General features: G+C 38.4%; 1 long non-coding RNA gene across 1 annotated transcript in view; it reads right to left on the bottom strand.

Moving 5' to 3' along the window:
- Positions 1-19,597, bottom strand: part of LOC122689264 — a 322,723-nt gene that overhangs the window by 188,658 nt on the left and 114,468 nt on the right. The gene's annotated exons all lie outside the window — the stretch shown is intronic.

Genomic DNA, 19,597 nt, shown 5'->3' with positions numbered 1-19,597 from the left:
AAAGAATAGCAAGGAGAGATTTAAAAAAAAGACTTCCTAAGTTAACAATGCAAAGAAATAGAGGAAAATAACAGAATGGGAAACACTAGAGGTCTCTTCAAGAAAAGGGAACAGTTAATGCAAAGATGGGCACAATAAAGGACAGAAATGGTATGGGTCTAACAGAAGCAGAAGATATGAAGAAGAAGTGGCAACAATACAAAGAAGAACTATACAAAAAGAGATCTTAATGACCCAGATAACCACGATGGTGTGATCACTCACCTAGAGCCAGACATCTTGGAGTGAGAAGTCAGTGGGCCTTAGGAAGCATCACTAAGAACAAAGCTAGTGGAGGTGATGGAATTCAGGTTAAGCTATATCAAATACTGAAAACTGATGCTGTTAAAGTGCTACACTCAATATGTCAGGAAAATTGGAAAACTCAGCAGTGGCCACAGAACTGGAAAAGGTCAGCTTTCATTCCAATCTCAAAGAAGGGCAATGACAATTCAAACTACTGCACAGTTGCACTCATTTCACATGCTAGCAAAGTAATGCTCAAAATTTTCCAAGCCAGGCTTCAACAGTATGTAAACTGAAAACTTCCAGATGTTCAAGCTGGGTTTAGAAAAGGCAGAGGAACCGGAGGTCAAATTGCCAACGTCTGTCAGTCATAAAAAATTCAAGAGAAAAAATTGAAGTCAGGAGGAGAAGGGGATGACAGAGGATGAGATGGTTGGATGGCATCACTGACTCAATGGACATGAGTTTCAGCAAGGTAGGGAGATGGTGAAGAACAGGGAAGCCTGGCATGCCACAGTCTGTGGGGTTGCAAATAGATGAACATGACTGAGTGACTGAACAACATAGGGTGGACATATAGATCAATAGAATAGAGATCCCAGAAATAAACCCAAACATTGATGGTAAATTAATTTTTGACAATGGTGTGGAGATAAATCAATGGAGAAAAAGAGTCTTTTCAACAAATGGTTTTGGGGCAAATGGATATCCAGATTAGAGAATGATGTTGGATCTCGCCTTATGCCATATAAAAATTAAAGTAGATCAACTAAGTAGAAGAGCTAAAATAATAAAACTCTAATACCACTAGAAGAAATGGGTGTCCACATGTAAAAGAATGATGCTGGACACTGACATTACATCATATACAAAAAAATTCTGAAAACTCTCAAAGTGGATCAAAATTCTAGACAAAGGGCTAATTATATATATTATATATATATATATAATTATTCTGATATATTATATATATCAGAAAAGGGCTAAAACTATAAAACTTTTATAAGAAAATATAGCAAAATGTTCTCATAACTTTGGATTTGTGATGGTTTCTTAAATATGACATCAAATGAACAATGGGACTATCAGATCACCTTACCTGCCTCTTGAGAAATCTATACGCAGGTCAAGAAGCAACAGTTAGAACTGGACATGAACAACAGACTGGTTTCAAATCGGGAGAGGAGGAACTAAAGGCTGTATATTGTCATGCTGCTTATTTAACTTATATGCAGAGTCAGTCAGTCAGTTCAGTCACTCAGTCGTGTCCAACTCTTTGCAACCCCATGAATCACAGCATGCCAGGCCTCCCTGTACATCACAAACTCCCAGAGTTCACTCAAACTCATGTCCATTGAGTCAGTGATGCCATCCAGCCATCTCATCCTCTGTTGTCCCCTTCTCCTCCTGCCCCCAATCCCTCCCAGCATCAGGGTCTTTGCCAATGAGTCAACTCTTCTCATGAGGTGGCCAAAGTACTGGAGATTCAACTTTAGCATCAGTCCTTCCAATGAACACCCAGGACTGATCTCTTTAGGATGGACTGGTTGGATCTCCTTGCAGTCCAAGGGACTCTCAAGAGTCTTCTCCAACACCACAGTTCAAAAGCATCAATTCTTCGGCACTCAGCTTTCTTCACAGTCCAACTCTCACATCCATACATGACCACTGGAAAAACCATAGCTTTGACTAGACGGACCTTTGTTGACAAAGTAATGTCTCTGCTTTTTAATATGCTGTCTAGGTTGGTGATAACTTTCCTTCCAAGGAGTAAGCATCTTTTAATTTCATGGCTGTAGTCACCATCTGCAGTGATTTTGGAATCCCAAAAAATAAAGTCAGCCACTCTTTCCACTGTTTCCCCATCTATTTGCCATGAAGTGATAGGACCAGATGCCATGATCTTAGTTTTCTGAATGTTGAGCTTTAGGCCAACTTTTTCACTCTCCTCTTTCACTTTCATCAAGAGGCTTTTTAGTTCCTCTTCACTTTCTGCCATAAGGGTGGTGTCATCTGCAGATCTGAGGTTATTGATATTTCTCCTGGCAATCTTGATTCCAGCTTGTGCTTCTTCCAGCCCAGCGTTTCTCATGATGTACTCTGCATATAAGTTAAATAAGCAGGGTGACAATATACAGCCTTGATGTACTCCTTTCCCTATTTGGAACCAGTCTGTTGTTCCATGTCCTGTTTCAACTGTTGCTTCCTGACCTGCATATAGGTGTCTCAAGAGGAAGGTCTGGTGGTCTGGTATGCCCATCTCTTTCAGAATTTTCCACAGTTTATTGTGATCCGCACAGTCAAAGGCTTTGGCATAGTCAATAAAATGCAGAAATAGATGTTTTTCTGGAACTCTCTTGCTTTTTTGATGATCCAGATGATGTTGGCAATTTGATCTCTGGTTCCTCTGTCTTTTCTAAATCCAGCTTGAACATCTGGAAGTTCACAGTTCACGTATTGATGAAGCCTGATTTGGAGAATTTTGAGCATTACTTTACTAGAGTGTGAGATGAGTGCAATTGTGCGGTAGTTTGACCATTCTTTGGACTTGCCTTTCTTTGGGTTGGAATGAAAACTGACCTTTTCCAGTCCTGTGGCCACTGTTGAGTTTTCCAAATTTGCTGGCATATTGTGTACAGTACTTTGACAGCATCATCTTTTAGGATTTGAAATAGCTCACCTGGAATTCCATCACCTCCACTAGCTTTGTTCTAGTAGAAGCATCACTAGTAGTGATGCTTCCTAAGGCCCACTTGACTTCACATTCCAGGATGTCTGGCTCTAGGTGAGTGATCACACCATTGTCATTATCTGGGTTGTGAAGATCTTTTCTGTACAATTCTTCTGTGTATTCTTGCCACCTCTTCTGAATATCTTCTGCTTCTGTTAGGCCCATACCATTTCTGTCCTTTATTGAACCCATCTTTGCATGAAATGTTCCCTTGGTATCTCTAATTTTCTTGAAGAGATCTCTAGTCTTTCCCATTCTGTTGTTTTCCTCTTTTGCATTGATCGCTGAGGAAGGCTTTCTTATCTCTCCTTGCTATTCTTTGGAACTCTTCATTCAAATGGAATGTCTTTACTTTTCTCCTTTGCTTTTCTCTTCTCTTCTTTTCACAGCTATTTGAAAGGCCTCCTCAGACAACCATTTTACCCTTTTGCATTTCTTTTCCATGGGGATGGTCTTGATCCTTGTCTCCTGTACAATGTCATGAACCTCCGTCCATAGTTCATGAGGCACTCTGTCTATCAGATCTAGTCCCTTAAATCTATTTCCCACTTCCACTGTATAGTCATAAGGGATTTGATTTTGGTTATACCTGAATTGTCTAGTTTTCCCTACTTTCTTCAGTTTAAGTCTGAATTTGGCAATAATGAGTTCATGATCTGAGCCACAGTCAGCTCCCGGTCTTGTTTTTGCTGACTGTATAGAGCTTCTCCATCTTTGGCTGCAAAGAATATAATCAATCTGATTTGGTGTTGACCATCTGGTGATGTGCATGTGTAGAGTCTTCTCTTGTGTTGTTGGAAGAGGGTGTTTGCTATGACCAGTGCGTTCTCTTGGCAAAACTCTAATAAGCAGAGTACATCATGTGAAATGCCACGCTGGATGAAGCACATGCTGGAATCAAGATTGCCAGGAGAAACATCAGTAATCTCAGATATGCAGATGACACCACACTTATGGCATAAAATGAAGAAGAACTAAAGAGCTTCTTGATGAAAATGAAAGAGGAGCATGAAAAAGCTGGCTCAAAACTCAAGAGTCAGAAAACTAAGATCATGGCATCCAGTCCCATCACTTCATGGCAAATAGATGGGGAAACAATGGAAAATGTGAGAGATTTTATTTTGGGGGGCTCCAAAATCACTGCAGATGGTGACTGCAGCCATGAAATTTAAAAACCCTTACTCCTTGGAAGAAAAGCTATGACCAAACTAGACAGCATACTAAAAAGCCAAGACATTACTTTGCCAACAATGGTCCATCTAGTCAAAGGTATGGTTGTTCCAGTAATCATGTATGGTTGTGAGAGCTGGACTATAAAGAAAGCTGCATGCCAAAATTTGATGCTTTTGAACTGTGATGTTGGAGAAGACTCTTGAGAGTCCCTTGGACTTCAAGGAAATCCAAGCACTCAATCCTAAAGTAAGTCAGTCCTGAATATTCATTGGAAGGACTGATGCTGAAGCTGAACCTCCAATAATTTGGCCACCTGATGTGAAGAACTAGCTCATTGGAAAAGACCATGGTGCTGGAAAAGATTGAAGGCGGGAGGAGAAGTGGAACGCAGAGGATGAGATGGTTGGATGGCATCACCGACTCAATGGCCATGAGTCTGAGTAAACTCCTGGAGTTGGTGATGGACAGGGAAGCCTGGGGTGCTGCAGTCCATGGGGTCACAAAGAGTCAGACACGAATGAGTGACTGAACTTAGTTGAACAAGTAACAAAGGAAAAATAGATAAACTGTGCATCCTCAAAATTAAAAATTTTCGTGCTGCAAAGAATGCTACTGAGAAAAATAGAAGATAATGCACAGAATTGAACAACATACTTTTAACTATATGTCTGATAAGTGTGTAGTACTCAGCATAGAGAACTCTTACCACTCAACAAGAAAAAAGACAAACAACCCAATTTAAAAATAAGCAAAAGACTTGAATTGACATTTCTCAGAAAAAGGTACAAGTGGCCAATAAATACATGAAAATATTCAATATAATTAGTCATAAGGGAAGGGCAAATCCAAACCACAATGATATACCACTTCACATACACCAGAGTGACAATAACAAAAAAAAAAAAATAGAAATAGCGAGTATTGGCCAGGATGTGAGGACACTGGAACCACAATACATTGTTGCTGGGAATATAAAATAAAGCAGGTGCAGTAGAAGACAGCTTGGGTTCTTCAAAGTGTTAAACACAGTATTTTAAGTGTTAAACTTAGGCTTCCCTTGTGGCTCAGCTGGTAAAGAATCCACCTGCAATGAAGGAGACATGGGTTCAATCCCTGGGTTGGGAAGATCCCCTGGAGAAAGGAAAGGCTACCCACTCCAGTATTCTGGCCTGGAGAATTCCATGGACTGTATAGTCCATAGGGTTGCAAAGAGTCAGACACTACTGAGAGACCTTCATTCACTCACTCAGAATTTCCACACTTAGATAAATAACCATAAGAATTAAAACAAGCATTCAATATAAATGTGTGCACAGATGTTAATTGCAGCGTTAGTCAAAATTACCAGTGTCAGAGAATGTTCAAACAATCACACAATTGTTCTCTTTTCACATGCTAGCAAAGTAATGCTCAAAATTCTCTAAGCCAGGCTTTAACAGCAAATGAACCAAGAAGCCCCAGATGTTCAAGCTGGATTTTAAAAAGACAGAGGAACCAGAAATTAAATTGCCAACATCCATTGGTTCATTGACAAAACAAAAGAATCCCAAAAGAACATCTACTTCTGCTTCATTGGCTACACTAAAGCCTTTGACTGTATGGATCACAACAAACTGTGGAAAATTCTTAAAGAGATGGGAATACCAGGCCACCTTACTTGCTTCCTGTGAGACCTGCATGCAGGTCAAGAAATGACAGTTAGAACCAGACATGGAACAGCAGACTGGTTCCAAATTGGGAAAGGAGTACATCAAGGCTGTATATTGTCACCCTGCTTATTTAACTTATGTGCAGAGTACATCACAAGAAACGCTGGGCTGGAGGAAGCACAGGCTGGAATCAAGGTTGCTGGGAGAAATATCAATAACCTCAGATGTGCAGATGACACCACCTTTATGGAAGAAAGCAAAGAGGAACTAAAGAGACTCTTGATGAACGTGAAAGAGGAGAATGAAAAAGCTGGCTTAAAAGTCAACATTCAAAAAATGAAGATCATGGAATCCGGTCACTTCATGGCAAATAGATGGGGAAACTATGGAAACAGTGACAGACTTCATTTTCTTGGGCTCCAAAATCACTGCAGATGGTGACTGCAGCCATGAAATTAGAAGACACTTGCTTCTTGGAGGAAAAGCTATGACAAACCTAGATAGCATATTAAAAAGCAGAGACATCACTTGGCCGACAGAGGTCCATCTATTCAAAGCTATGGTTTTCCCAGTAGTCATGTATGGTTGTGAGAGTTGGACCATAAAGAAGGCCAAGCGCTGAAGAATTGATGCTTTTGAGCTGTGATGTTGAAGACGACTCTTGAGAGTCGCTTGAACAGCAACGAGGTCAAACCAGTCATCCCTAAAGGAAATCAACCTTGAATATTCTTTGGAAGGACAGATGCTGAAGCTGAAGCTCCAAAATTTCAGCCACCTGATGCAACGAGCTGAATCATTACAAAAGACCCTGATGCTGGGAAAGATTGAAGGCAGGAGGAGAAAGGGAAAACAGAGGATGAGATAGTTGGATAGCATCATTGACATAACTGAGTGACTGAACAGCATCCAAAAACAACCCAAATGCTTGTTAACATATAAATGAACAAAAAATGTGGTATATTCAGGTAATAGAGTATTAAGTAATGACACATGCTTCAACATGGACAAACTTTGATAACATCAATCTAAGTGAAAGAAAGTGGATACCAAAAGCCACATATAAGATTCCATTTATGTGAAATATTCAGAATAGGTAAATCCATAGAGACTGAAATTGGATTAATTGTATCTGGGGCCAGAAGGACGGGGGTTGTGGAGTGACTATTTAATACGTATTTTCCTTTTGGAGTGATGAAAATGTTCTGGGACTCCATATTTTTGATGTTTGCACAGCATTGTCAGTATACTAAGTGCACAATTTAAAATGGTTGTATGGTGAATTTTATATTGCAAGTATATGGCCATAACAACAAAAAATGTCAAGGAATATAGAAAGATTCACATGCTAATACTAATCAAAGGAAAGTTAGAGTAGCTACTTTAATTTCAGACAAAGCTGACTTCAGAGAAAGGAAAACTTTCAGGGATGGAGAAGAATATTACATAATGCTAAAGAGGTCAATTCTCCAAGGAAATAAAACAATCCTTCATACTGTTCTCCTATGCTGGTAAAGTAATGCTCAAAATTCTCCAAGCCAGGCTTCAACCATGTGTGAACTGTGAACATTCAGATGTTCCAGCTGGTTTTGGAAAAGGCAGAGGAAACAGAGATTAAATTGCCAACATCTGCTGGATCATCAAAAAAGCAAGAGAGTTCCAGAAAAACATCTATTTCTGCTTTATCGACTATGCCAAAGCCTTTGACTGCATGGATCACAACAAACTATGGAAAATTCTTCAAGAGATGGGAATACCAGGCCACCTGACCTGCCTCTTGAGAAATTTGTATGCAGGTCAGAAAGCAACAGGGAGAACTGTACACGGAAGAACAGACTGGTTCCAAATAGGCAAAGGAGTACATCAAGGCTGTATGTTGTCACCCTGATTATTTAACTTATATGCAGAGCACATCATGAGAAATTCTGGGCTGGGTGAAGCACAAGCTGGAATCAAGTTTGCCGGGAGAAATATCAATAACCTCAGATGTGCAGATGACACCACCCTTATAGCAGAAAATGAAGAAAAACTAAAGAGCCTCTTGATGAAAATGAAAGAGAAAAGTGAAAAAGTTGGTTTAAAGCTCAACATTCAGAAAACTAAGATCATGGCATCTGGTCCTATCACTTCATGGCAAATAGATGGGAAACAGTGGGAACAGAGGCAGTGAGAGAGTCTATTCCTAGCCTGGTTGATAAGAAGTCCGGGGGTGCCCAAAGATATAGGGGTCTAGAATTCTCAAGGAGAAGGAAAGGACAAACTCGTTTTCCTTCTACATTCCTTAGGGTTATATAACAATAATGTATCCTGCTTGAGGACAATTTCTGGAAAAAACCTTCTGGGTAATCCTGTTATCTTAAACTGTAAATTATGGGAGTGGGTCTAGTAAGATCTTTACAACCTCCAGATATTCTTTTGATTCATTTTAATAACTAATTAAAAGGTATATAACTACATTGTTAACACTAGCGAGGGGGCACTCTTTCTGCCCTCTTCTGATGTCTATGTCAAGAGCTTTCTCTATCTCTTTTATACTTTAATAAAGCTTCATTGCACAAAGGCTTTGAGCAATCAAGCCTCGTCTCTGGCCCCGGATTGAATTCTTCTCCTCTGGAGGCCAAGAATCCCAGCATCTTTCATGGTTCAGATAGCTCAGCTGGTAAAGAACAACCTTTCAGCAGACTTTATTTCGGGGGGCTCCAAAAACCACTGCAGATTGTGACTGCAGCCATGAAATTTACTCCTTGGAAGGAAAGCTATGACCAACCTAGACAGCATTTTAAAAAGCAGAGACATTACTTTGCCAACAAATGTCCATCTAGTCAAGGCTATGGTTTTTCCAGTAGTCATATATGGATGTGAGAGTTAAGACTATAAAGAAAGCTGAGCATTGAAGAATTGAACTGCTTTTGAACTGTGGTGTTGGAGAAGACACTTGAGAGTCCCTTGGACTGCAAGGATCCAACCAGTCCATCCTAAAGGAGATCAGTCCTGAATGATCATTGGAAGGACTGATGCTGAAGCTGAAACTCCAATACTTTGGCCACCTGATGCGAAGAACTGACTCATCTGAAAAGACCCTGATGCTAGGAAAGATTGAAGGTGGGAGGTGAAGGGGACAACAGAGGACGAGATTGTCGGATGGCATCACTGACTTGATGGACATGAGTTTGAGTAGGCTCCAGGAATTGGTGATGGACAGGGAAGCCTGACGTGCTGCAGTCAATGGGATCACAAAGAGTCAGACACGACTAAGTGACTGGATTGAACTGAAATGATGTATAAAATGCGTGCTCAGTCACTAAGTCATGTCTAACTCTTTGTGATTCCAAGGACTGTAGCCTGCCATCCTCTTCTGTCCGTGGCATTTTTCAGGTAAGAATACTGGAGTGGATTGCCATTTCCTTCTTGAATATATAAAATAGATTACCAACAAAGACCTATTATACAGCACAGGGAACTACATTCTTTATCTTGTAATAATGGAAAAAGAATCTTAAAAATGTATCTGAATCATTCTGTGTATGCATGAAACTAACATTGTAAATCAACTATATTTCAATAAAAACTTAAACAAACAAGAAGCAACATGACAAAATATTAATTTTGAATAGATTGGAACAGTTAAATATATATATTGTCTTCAATATATAAATGAATAAACAACTGTAGAACATCCATATAGTGGGAAACCAATCAGCAATAAAAGCAATGAACTGTTGATTCAATAACTTAAATGAGTCTCAAAGGCATTATGGTGAGTGGAAGACACTTTCCAATGGAGGTATATTTTATTTTTCATTTATATAGCAATTTTGAAGTAAGAGACTTAAGGAGACTAGTGATTGCTGGGGGTTAGAGATAGTGAGGTGAGGAAAAGGCTGAGTAAATACAAAGGAGCAGCACAAAGGAGATATTTGTGGTAATGGAATAATTCTGTATCTTGATTTCCATGATGGCTATACAAATCTACACATATTATCAAATGACACTGAACTATATTTACACATTCTATCAATGTCAAATTCTTGATTTTTGCATCAATACTATAATTATGTAAGATGCAGTCATTTGAAGAAATCGATTGGATCAAAGGCATAGTCCCTTGAAGAAATGTATCTTAGAAAGCTAATGTCTCTCATAAGTTCACCATTCTGAGGTTATAACTGTTAATGGTACAGAATATATTTCTCTCAATCTGGAACCAGGAAACTTTTTATGTGGAGTCAAATAGCAAATATTTTAGGCTTTGTGGACCATATCATGAGAGCTATCAGAGAGAGTTCATAAACAAATGGTCATGGTTGCTTTCCAATAAAACGTTACTTACGAAAACAGGTGGTGGTGCTGAATTTGGCCAATGAGTTGTCATTTGATGAGCTCTGCTCTAGATTGAATATATGTTACATGTGTAATATAATTATTGGACAATTACTATAGATAATTATATAGTATCTGTTTATTACATACTATTTTATATATACACCTAGACACATTTTATCATTTATTTTACATGTGTATGGACATACATACTTAATGTTTTACCATTTTCCTTTTTCACTTAATATATTATGCATATCTTTCTTTGTCAGCACATATAGATGAATCTTATTCCATTTCAGTGACTTCAGAATATTTCATTGAGGAGAAATATAAATTTAAGTAACCTCTCACTAATAAACATTTATTGGATTTCCAATTTTTCATGAATATAATAAATGCACATTAAGCATATATATTAATATGCACATATATGTTTGCATTTGTGCAAATATTTCTGTAGAAACTAATTTCTTTTAACTCATGGATTTTTAAGTAAGAAAATCTTTTAAAATAAACAGCATGGCTTTTTTAGTCTAAATCGCATTTTTGATTCTGTCAGTTTTCAGACTGGCTGCTTTATTTGACAATATTGCTTTATACTTGTTAAAAAAAAACTCATTTGATTTTTATAGAAATACTACTATCTTAAGAAAATGAAATAGTAATTATAACTCTTTTTTTTTTTTTAAATTTAAGGATTGACATGTTCATGGTTGCACAGAAAGCTACTGTCTAAATAGGGTTTAGACCTCAAGCCTCTTGATTCTTTGTCTCGAACACTATTGTCTCACTTGGACTGGCTCTTGTTTTAATTTTAACATCTTTGAAACCTACATAACAAATATGGTTAATACTTTTAAAGATAAAGGGACAAAGGATATAAAAAAGATCTTGACCAAAAAAAAAAAAAAATAGAAATAGCCATTAAATATATGAACAGATTCTCAGTTCATATTTATAATTTCAAACTAAAATGGCAATTGCACTTTTCACCAATCAAATGTATAAATTAAAAGATGTATGGAATTCAGTTTGCATATTGACTGACAACTAGGGTGAAAATTGGACAATATGCTAGACTCAATGAGAATTTGAAATGTCCATGCCGTTTGATCCAGAAATTAAAAAGAAATTTATCCTACAGAAAAACCTAGATGATTACAAAAAGATAGACACACATCCACACACAGAGGGGAAGGACACAGAGTAATTTCTAATTGCAAAATTGTTTGACCTTGTGAAAATTTGGAAACAATGTAAATATAGATCAATAAGGGAGTGATTAAATGGAATGCTATGATTTTGTTAAAAGGAATAAAGGCAATTGTTTATACTCAAATTGAAATATATTCAAGATGTGTTAAGTGGATAAAGGAAATGACAATATATTATAATGGTATAACCCCATTCTTATAAAATAAAATAGATATCATCTGTGAAACTATAGATGAAACTATAAACATATGAAAACTATGAAACTATAAACATATACTGCTCAGCAGGTAAAGAATCCTCTTGCAGTGCAGGAGACACAAGAGATGTGGGTTCAATCCTGGGGCTGGGAAGATCCCCCTGGAGGAGGAAACGGCAACTCACTCCAGAATTCTTGCCTGAAAATCCCAAGGACAGAGGAGTCTGGTGGGCTACAGTCCAAAGGATCAAAAAGAGTCAGACATGACTGAGCAACTAAGCATGCACCCACTTATTTTTTGTGTATTAGGAACAAAACAGTTCTGAAGAAAATGTTCCAAACTGTTAACAGTGATTATATATGGGAAAGTGTTTTATAATATACGAAAATGTTTGCATCGCTGTGTCCTGAATCAAAAACATTGATGAAGACCATACAAAGAGAAGGCAGAAGAACCAAAGGTTAAATTGCCAATATCCATTGGGTCATAGAAAAAGCAAGAGAATTCCATAAAAACATCTACTTCTGCTTTATTGACTATGCTAAAGCCCTTGACTGCATGGATCACAATAAACTGCAGAAAATTCTGAAAGAGATGGGAAAGCCAGACCACCTTACCTGCTTCCTGAGAAATCTGTATGCAGGGCAAAAAGCAACAGTTAGAACTGGACATGGAACAATGGAGGGGTTCAAAATTGGGAAAGGAGTACAAAAAAGTTGTATACTGTCAGCCTGCTTCTTCAACTTGTATGCAGAGTACATAATGCAAAATGCCAGGCTGGATGAAACACAAGCTGGAATCAAGTTTGCCAGTAAAAGTATCAATAATCTCAGATATGCAAATGACACCATCCATATGGCAGAAAGTGAAGAACTAAAGAGCTTCTTGATGAAAGTGAAAGAGGAGAGTCAAAAAGCTGGCTTAAAACTCAACATTCAAAAAAGGAAGATCATGGTATCTGGTCCCATCACTTCATGGCAAATAGATGGGGTATCAATGGAAACTGTGACAGACTTTATTTTCTTGTGCTCCAACATCACTGCAGGTAGTGACTGCAGCCATGCAATTAAAAGATGCTTGCTCCTTGGAAGAAAAGCTATGACCAAACTAGACACCATATTAAAAAGCAGAGACATTACTTTACCAACAAGTTCCATCTAGTCAAAGATATGATTTTTCCAGTAGTCATGTATGGATATGAGAGTTGGACTATAAAGAAAACTGAGCACCAAAGAATTGATGCTTTTGAACTTTTGGTGTTGGAGAAGACTTTTGAGAGTCCCTTGGACTGCAAGCAGATCAAACTAGTCAATCCTAAGGGAAATCAGTCCTGAATATTCATTGGAAGGACTGATGTTGAAGCTGTGACTCCAATACTTTGGCCACCTAATGTGAAGAACTGACTCTTAGAAAAGACTCTGATACTCAGAAAAATTGAAGGCAGAAAGAAAAGGGGATGACAGAGGACAAGATGGTTTGATGGCATCACTGACTCGATGGACATGAGTTTGAGCAAGCAAAATGAGTTGGTGATGGACAGGGAAGCCTGGCATCCATGGGGTCACAGAGAGTCAAATGACTAAGCAAGACTGAAATAAACAGGTGCAGAAAGAATCTAGAGTTTAGAGATCCTTCACAAAAATGGGAACATACATGTCCAATGACTGACACAGCCAGTGGAGAAATAAAAGTTTCCCCAAGTAAAGAAAGATGGTGTTTTAATTGGAAAAGGAAGCTAACCATCTTCTCCCTCCACCCTATAAAGGCACTTTAAATAAGACATCCTCAGTTCAGTTCAGTTCAGCTCAGTTCAGTTGCTCAGTCATGTCCAGCTCTTTGCAACCCCATGGACTGCAGCACGCCAGGCCTCCCTGTCCATCACCAACTCCCGGAGTTTACTCAAACTCATGTCCATTGAGTTGGTGGTACCATCCAACCATCTATCCTCTGTTGGTCTCTTCTCCTGCTGCCTATGATCAATCATTCCCAACATCAGGGTCTTTTCAAATGAGTCATTTCTTCACATCAGGTGGTCAAAGTATTGGATTCTCACTTCAATATCAGTCCTTCCAATGAATATTCAGAACTGATTTCCTTTAGGATGGACTGGTTGAATATCTCCTTGCAGTCCAAGGGATTCTCAAAAGTCTCCTCCAACACCACAGTTCAAAAGCATCAATTCTTCAGTGCTCAGCTTTCTTTATAGTCCAATTCTCATATCCATACATGACTACTGGAAAAACCATAGCTTTGACTAGATGGAACTTGTTGGTAAAGTAATGTCTCTGTGTTTTAATATGCTCTCTAGGCTGGTCATAACTTTTCTTCCAAGGAGGAGGTGAATTTTAATTTCATAGCTGCAGTCACCATCTTCAGTGGTTTTGGAGCCCAAAATATAAAGTCTGTCACTATTTCCACTGTTTCCCCATCTATTTTCCATGAAGTGATGGGCCCAGATGCCATAATCTTAGTTTTCAGAATGTTGAGCTTTAAGCTAACTTTTTTCACTGTCATCTTTCACTTTCATCAAGATGCTCTTTAGTTTTTCTTCACTTTCTGCCACAAGGGTGGTGTCATCTGCATATCTGAGTTTATTGATATTTCTCCCGGCAATCTTGATTCCAGCTTGTGCTTCATCCAGCCAAACGTTTTTCATGATGTCCTCTGCATCTAAGTTAAAAAAGCAGTGTGACAATATACAGCCTTGACGTACTCCTTTCCCTATTTGGAACAAGTCTGTTGTTCCATGTCTGGTTCTAACTGTTGCTTCCTGACCTGAATACAGATATCTCAGAAGGCAGGTCAGGTGATCTGGCTTTCCCATCTCTTTCAGAATTTTCCACAGTTTATTGTGATCCACACAGTCAAAGGCTTTGGCATAGTCAATAAAGCAGAAATAGGTGTTTTTCTGGAACTCTCTTGCTTTCTCGATGATTCAACAGTTGTTGGCAATTTGATCTCTGGTTCCCCTGTCTTTTGTAAAATCAACTTGAACATCTGGAATTTCACAGATCATGTACTGTTGAAGCCTGGCTTGGAGAATTTTGAGCATTACTTTACTGGAGTGTGAGATGAGTGCAGTAGTGCCGTAGTTTGAGCAATTTTTGGCATTGACTTTCTTTGGGATTGGAATGAAAACTAACCGTTTCCAGTCCTGTAGCCACTGCTGAGTTTTTCAGATTCGCTGGCATATTGAGTGCAGCACTTTCATGGCATCATCTTTTAAAATTTGAAGTAGCTTAACTGGAATTCCATCACCTCCACTAGCTTTGTTCATAGTGATGCTTCCTAAGGCCCACTCGACTTCACACTCTGGGATGGCTGACTCTAGGTGAGTGATCACACCTTCGTGATTATCTGGGCTGTAAAGATCTTTTTTGTATAGTTCTTCTGTGTATTCTTGCCACCACTCTGAATATCTTCTGATTCTGTTAGGTCCATACCATTTCTGTCCTTTATTGAGCCCGTCTTTGCATGATATGTTCCCTTGGTATCTCTAATTTTCTTGAAGAGTTATCTAGTGTTTCCCATTCTATTGTTTTCCTCTATTTCTTTGCATTGATTACTGAGGAAGGCTTTCTTATCTCTCCTTGCTCTTCTTTGGAGCTCTGCATTCAAATGGGTATATCTTTCCTTTTCTCCTTTGCTTTTCGCTTCTCTTCCTTTCACAGCTATTTGTAAGTCCTCCTCAGACAGCCATTTTGCTTTTTGCATTTCTTTTTCTTGGGGATGGTCTTGATCACTGCCACCTGTACAATGTCATGAACCTCCATCCATTTTCATCAGGCACTCTGTCTATCATATATAATCCCTTGAATCTATTTCGCACTTCCACTGTATATTTGTAAGGGATTTGATTTAGGTCATACCTGAATGGTCTAGTGGTTTTCCCTACGTTCTTAAATTTAAGTCTGAATTTGGCAATAAGGAGTTTATGATCCGAGCCACAGTCAGCTCCCAGTCTTGTTTTTGCTGACTGTACAGAGCTTCTCCATCTTTGGCTGCAAAGAAGATAATCAGTCTGATTTCGGTATTGACCATCTGGTGATGCCCATGTATAGAGTCATCTCCTGTGTTGTTGGAAGAGGGTGTTTGCTATGACCAATGCATTCTCTTGGCAAAACTATATTAGCCTTTTCCCTGCTTCATTCTGTACTCCAAGCCCAAACTTGCCTGTTACTCCAGGTATTTCATGACTTTGCATTCCAGTCCCCTATAATGAAAAGGACATCTTTTTGGGTGTTAGTTCTAGAAAGTCTTGTAGATCTTCATAGAACCGTTCAACTTCAGCTTCTTCAGCATTACTGGTCATGGCATAGACTTGGATTATTGTGGTATTGAATTTTGAATGGTTTGCCTTCAAAACAAACAGAGATCATCTGTCGTTTTTGAGATTGCATCCAAGTACTGCGTCCTGTAACACATCCTGGGAAGTGTCATAAATGACCAGAATTAACATGATACAATCAATACAAATTCACTCAGCATTAAGACCACATTTGGCTTATGCATATACTGTTGCATTCCGCTTTCCAAAAACTCTGTCAAGAAAACAAAGCAACTATTCTTATTTACATTTTTCATGTGAGGAAACTGAGATACCAAATGGGCAAGCAACTTGTCCCAATGCCACACAGCTAGTTCAGTGGTAAAATCAGTACTAGAATTCAAGACTCTGGACATCAAACTGCATACTCTCTTTGCTATTCATCTCTGGGTCAGTTTAACCACTAAGTTATTCGAGTTCTGTCTCCCTTCAAGTAGTGAGTGGAGGTCCATTAGCAGAACTGGAGAGAAAGAACAGGCCTGTTGTTTTATAATTTTTGAATAATCATCTTCATCAGCCCTCCAAATATGCAATCCCAGTTAAGAACTATGTAATGACAGATACACTGGGTTAGAAGAGGCCACTACCTCTCTGAGTTATCTAAGCCAAATTTCTTTTCATCAATAAGACTCAATTTCTTATACAATTGGCAGTTTTCTGGTTTGAACATTTAGGTTCTCTGGAATTCCTTTCAATCCACATATAGTAGAATGGACTACTTCTTCTGTTCCAGATCTGACATTATGTCCTTCTACAAAACTTTCTGATTATTATTAATAATTAATAATTATTACATGCTCACAATGTGCCAGGCATTATACTTAATACTTTACATGTGCCATATAATTTCATTATCACAACAAATCTATGAAGTAAATGCTATTATGATTCTCATTTGACTCATGAGGAGACTGAGACACAGAGATTAAATGACTTGCTCAAGTTTACAGTTAGGAAGTGGCAGAGACAAGTTTTGGATCCAGGTAGTTTGAATCAAGATCCCATGGTTTGAACCACTGAGCACACTAGAAGGGGCTACTTCTTCTATTCTTGTCATTTGACAGGGAAATTATAGGAGACATATTGATCAGACAGGATTGTGGTCCCATTTTTAACATCTGAATGCCTTTTCTGAATAATTGTTTCAAAATAAAAATCGATTGATCCATTTTACATGAAATTAATATTTGTTAATTCCTATAGACAAATGCTTCATAGACGAATGCTTTTGGAAGCACAGATATAATGTCAAGAAATTAAGACGGAAACTGAATTTCATGTCCCAAGTCAACCTTTGGCAACATCGATGTAGGAAAGTTTTGACAGCACCCCTGTCTTATCTATTGGTGTTTCTTCTTTTCCTCACAGACAGGACTCACTGTGTGCAGTTTTGTAAGTTATTCACTGCACAAGGGAGCCTGGTGAAGAGCATGATGGAGGGCTGAAATCCAGTTCCTATTCCTCTTGTCCTATGTACCCTGGTTTCAAGCTACATCATCTCCCCAAAGGAAGTTTTCTCTTGCATAACTGGGACTGTTAGGCGTATGAGGGGTCAAGGAGAGTGTGAGAATGACTTTTTCTAATTTACAAAATTTTGCTGCATGGAGCAGTAGCCTCCCTATTGATAGACTATTAGAGACAATTTTCAGAGCTTTTATAGACTTGTTACACTATCTCATAGCTCAGGGTACTGCACTCTTCTGGGAGACAACTAGCTAATCTGAGAAATCACTTCCTACTTCCAGTATTAAATAAAGTGACAAGGAGAATGGTCCTCAGACAGGCCTAAACATGAACATTGGTTAGACATGAGCCTAGACATAAATATTGGCTAGAAGTGTTTGAAATACAAATGATGTGAGGTGACTGTAAAAGATGTAATTGCTTTAAATGAGTTCAAGGCTCCTAAATCGGAAAAATCACGTACCAAGAAATTGTGAGAAAGGTTAAACAAATGGGTATTAAACAGACCTGGAGGATTGCAGAGAAGCTTGAAAGCTAAAGATAGTTTACCAGAGTAAGCATTATCAGAAAGAGGAAGAGGGAGCTTTTGATAAAACACAAATGAACCTTTTGAACTCAGGTGAGATTCAAACAATGGCTTGTTTAAGGAATGATCCTTGAAAACTTATAAAAAGTATATACTTGAAGCCAACACACATTCACTGAAAACAACTGATGATAAATCAACTTTGTTTGTTTTTGTTTGTGTTATTAACAAGGTATCCATGCAAAGAATAGAGTGTGAGACTTCAGTAAGCATTCTCATTCTAATATTTTATAGATAGAGGCTATAGTGGAATATGGCTCACAAATGACTCAGGGCCAACTATTAAAGGTGATGCGTAACTAAATAAAAGGCTGACATAAACATAAATAAAAAGCCTCGTCCTTGTCCCATTCACTGATTTATCAATGGTCTAAGTTAAGAGTGGGAAGATATACTGGTATAATTTGCAGTTTGGGATATGGCAAGAGGAAGCAAATGACTCAGGTTTTTTAGAACAGCCCTGATTTCAGATATCATCTTCCAAGACACCACCAAAATGGTCAAAATGTCCAAGAACTTCCAAAATTTTGGTAACCAGAATATATCCACCAGACTTCCTTTTTACGACTGAACATAACACAAAATCCCTTTGTAGACTGTTTGTGCCAGTTCAGAATTAGGAAAATACCATTATTAGTAAGGAAAAAGGTCATGTCACCAGTTATGTGTCGTGCTGTGCTTAGTCGCTCAGTCATGTCTGACTGTTTGCAACCCCATGGACCATAGCCTGCCAAGCTCCTCAACTCCTCTGTCCATGGGGAGTATCCAGGTAAGAATACTGGAGTGAGTTGCCTTGCCTTCCTCCAGGTGATCTTCCCAACCTAGGGATCGAACTGAGGTCTCCCACATTGCAGGTGGATTCTTTACCATCTGAGCCTCCAGGGAAGCACAAAGAAGCCCGTCGCCAGTTATATGGAAGGACAAATCAGAGGAGTAAGAGTGCCAGCAGGAAAGCTGACTTTCCTAGTAGTGATCAGGCAATGTTAGGTGGAATGGAAAGCTTCTTGTATTGAATTTTCTCCATTGCTTTGGTTTCTCAAGTTTCCCACCCTTTCTAGCTTGCAAAATCAGAGTTTACTTAATAATTGTGGAAATTTTACTTACATTTAAGGGCTTTATTTTAGTCATTGAGGCAGATATTGAGAAATAAAGCAAGAAAGAGTACAGGGATTTGGTGCTGGTTGGAGCTGAAAAGGGTGATCCAAGTCATTCTCTGAAACTATGGAGAAATATGGAGAAACATGGGCTTAAAGGGTCAGACAGGCCCTGTTTCACATCCCAACTTTGCCGTTTATTTAGCTATGTCACCTTGAGAAAGTTATTTAACCTCTCTAAGCCTTGATTTCATAATCTGAAAGAGACTAGTGTAAAATGATAATGCTCATCTCACAGGGCTGCTAAATATTGATAATGCATACAAAGTATATAATATGATACCTAGCACATATTAATAAATCAGCAACAGAACTTATTTATTTTCCTTATGAATTACCTTTTCCATCACAGTTTTATTTACTCAGTGAATGGTCTCATTATTCATCTAGTTACTCAAAGCAAAAGACTTGGATATTATCCTTAATTCCTCCATCTCTCTCATCACTACCTTTCTCACTGATAAATACACACATACACACACACACACACAAAATT

Source organism: Cervus elaphus, chromosome X (assembly GCF_910594005.1).
Source record: "Cervus elaphus chromosome X, mCerEla1.1, whole genome shotgun sequence".
In the NCBI taxonomy this organism is placed as follows: domain Eukaryota; kingdom Metazoa; phylum Chordata; class Mammalia; order Artiodactyla; family Cervidae; genus Cervus; species Cervus elaphus.
The sequence above is the reverse complement of the archived record's forward strand: the minus strand, read 5'-3'. Positions and strand labels throughout refer to the sequence as shown.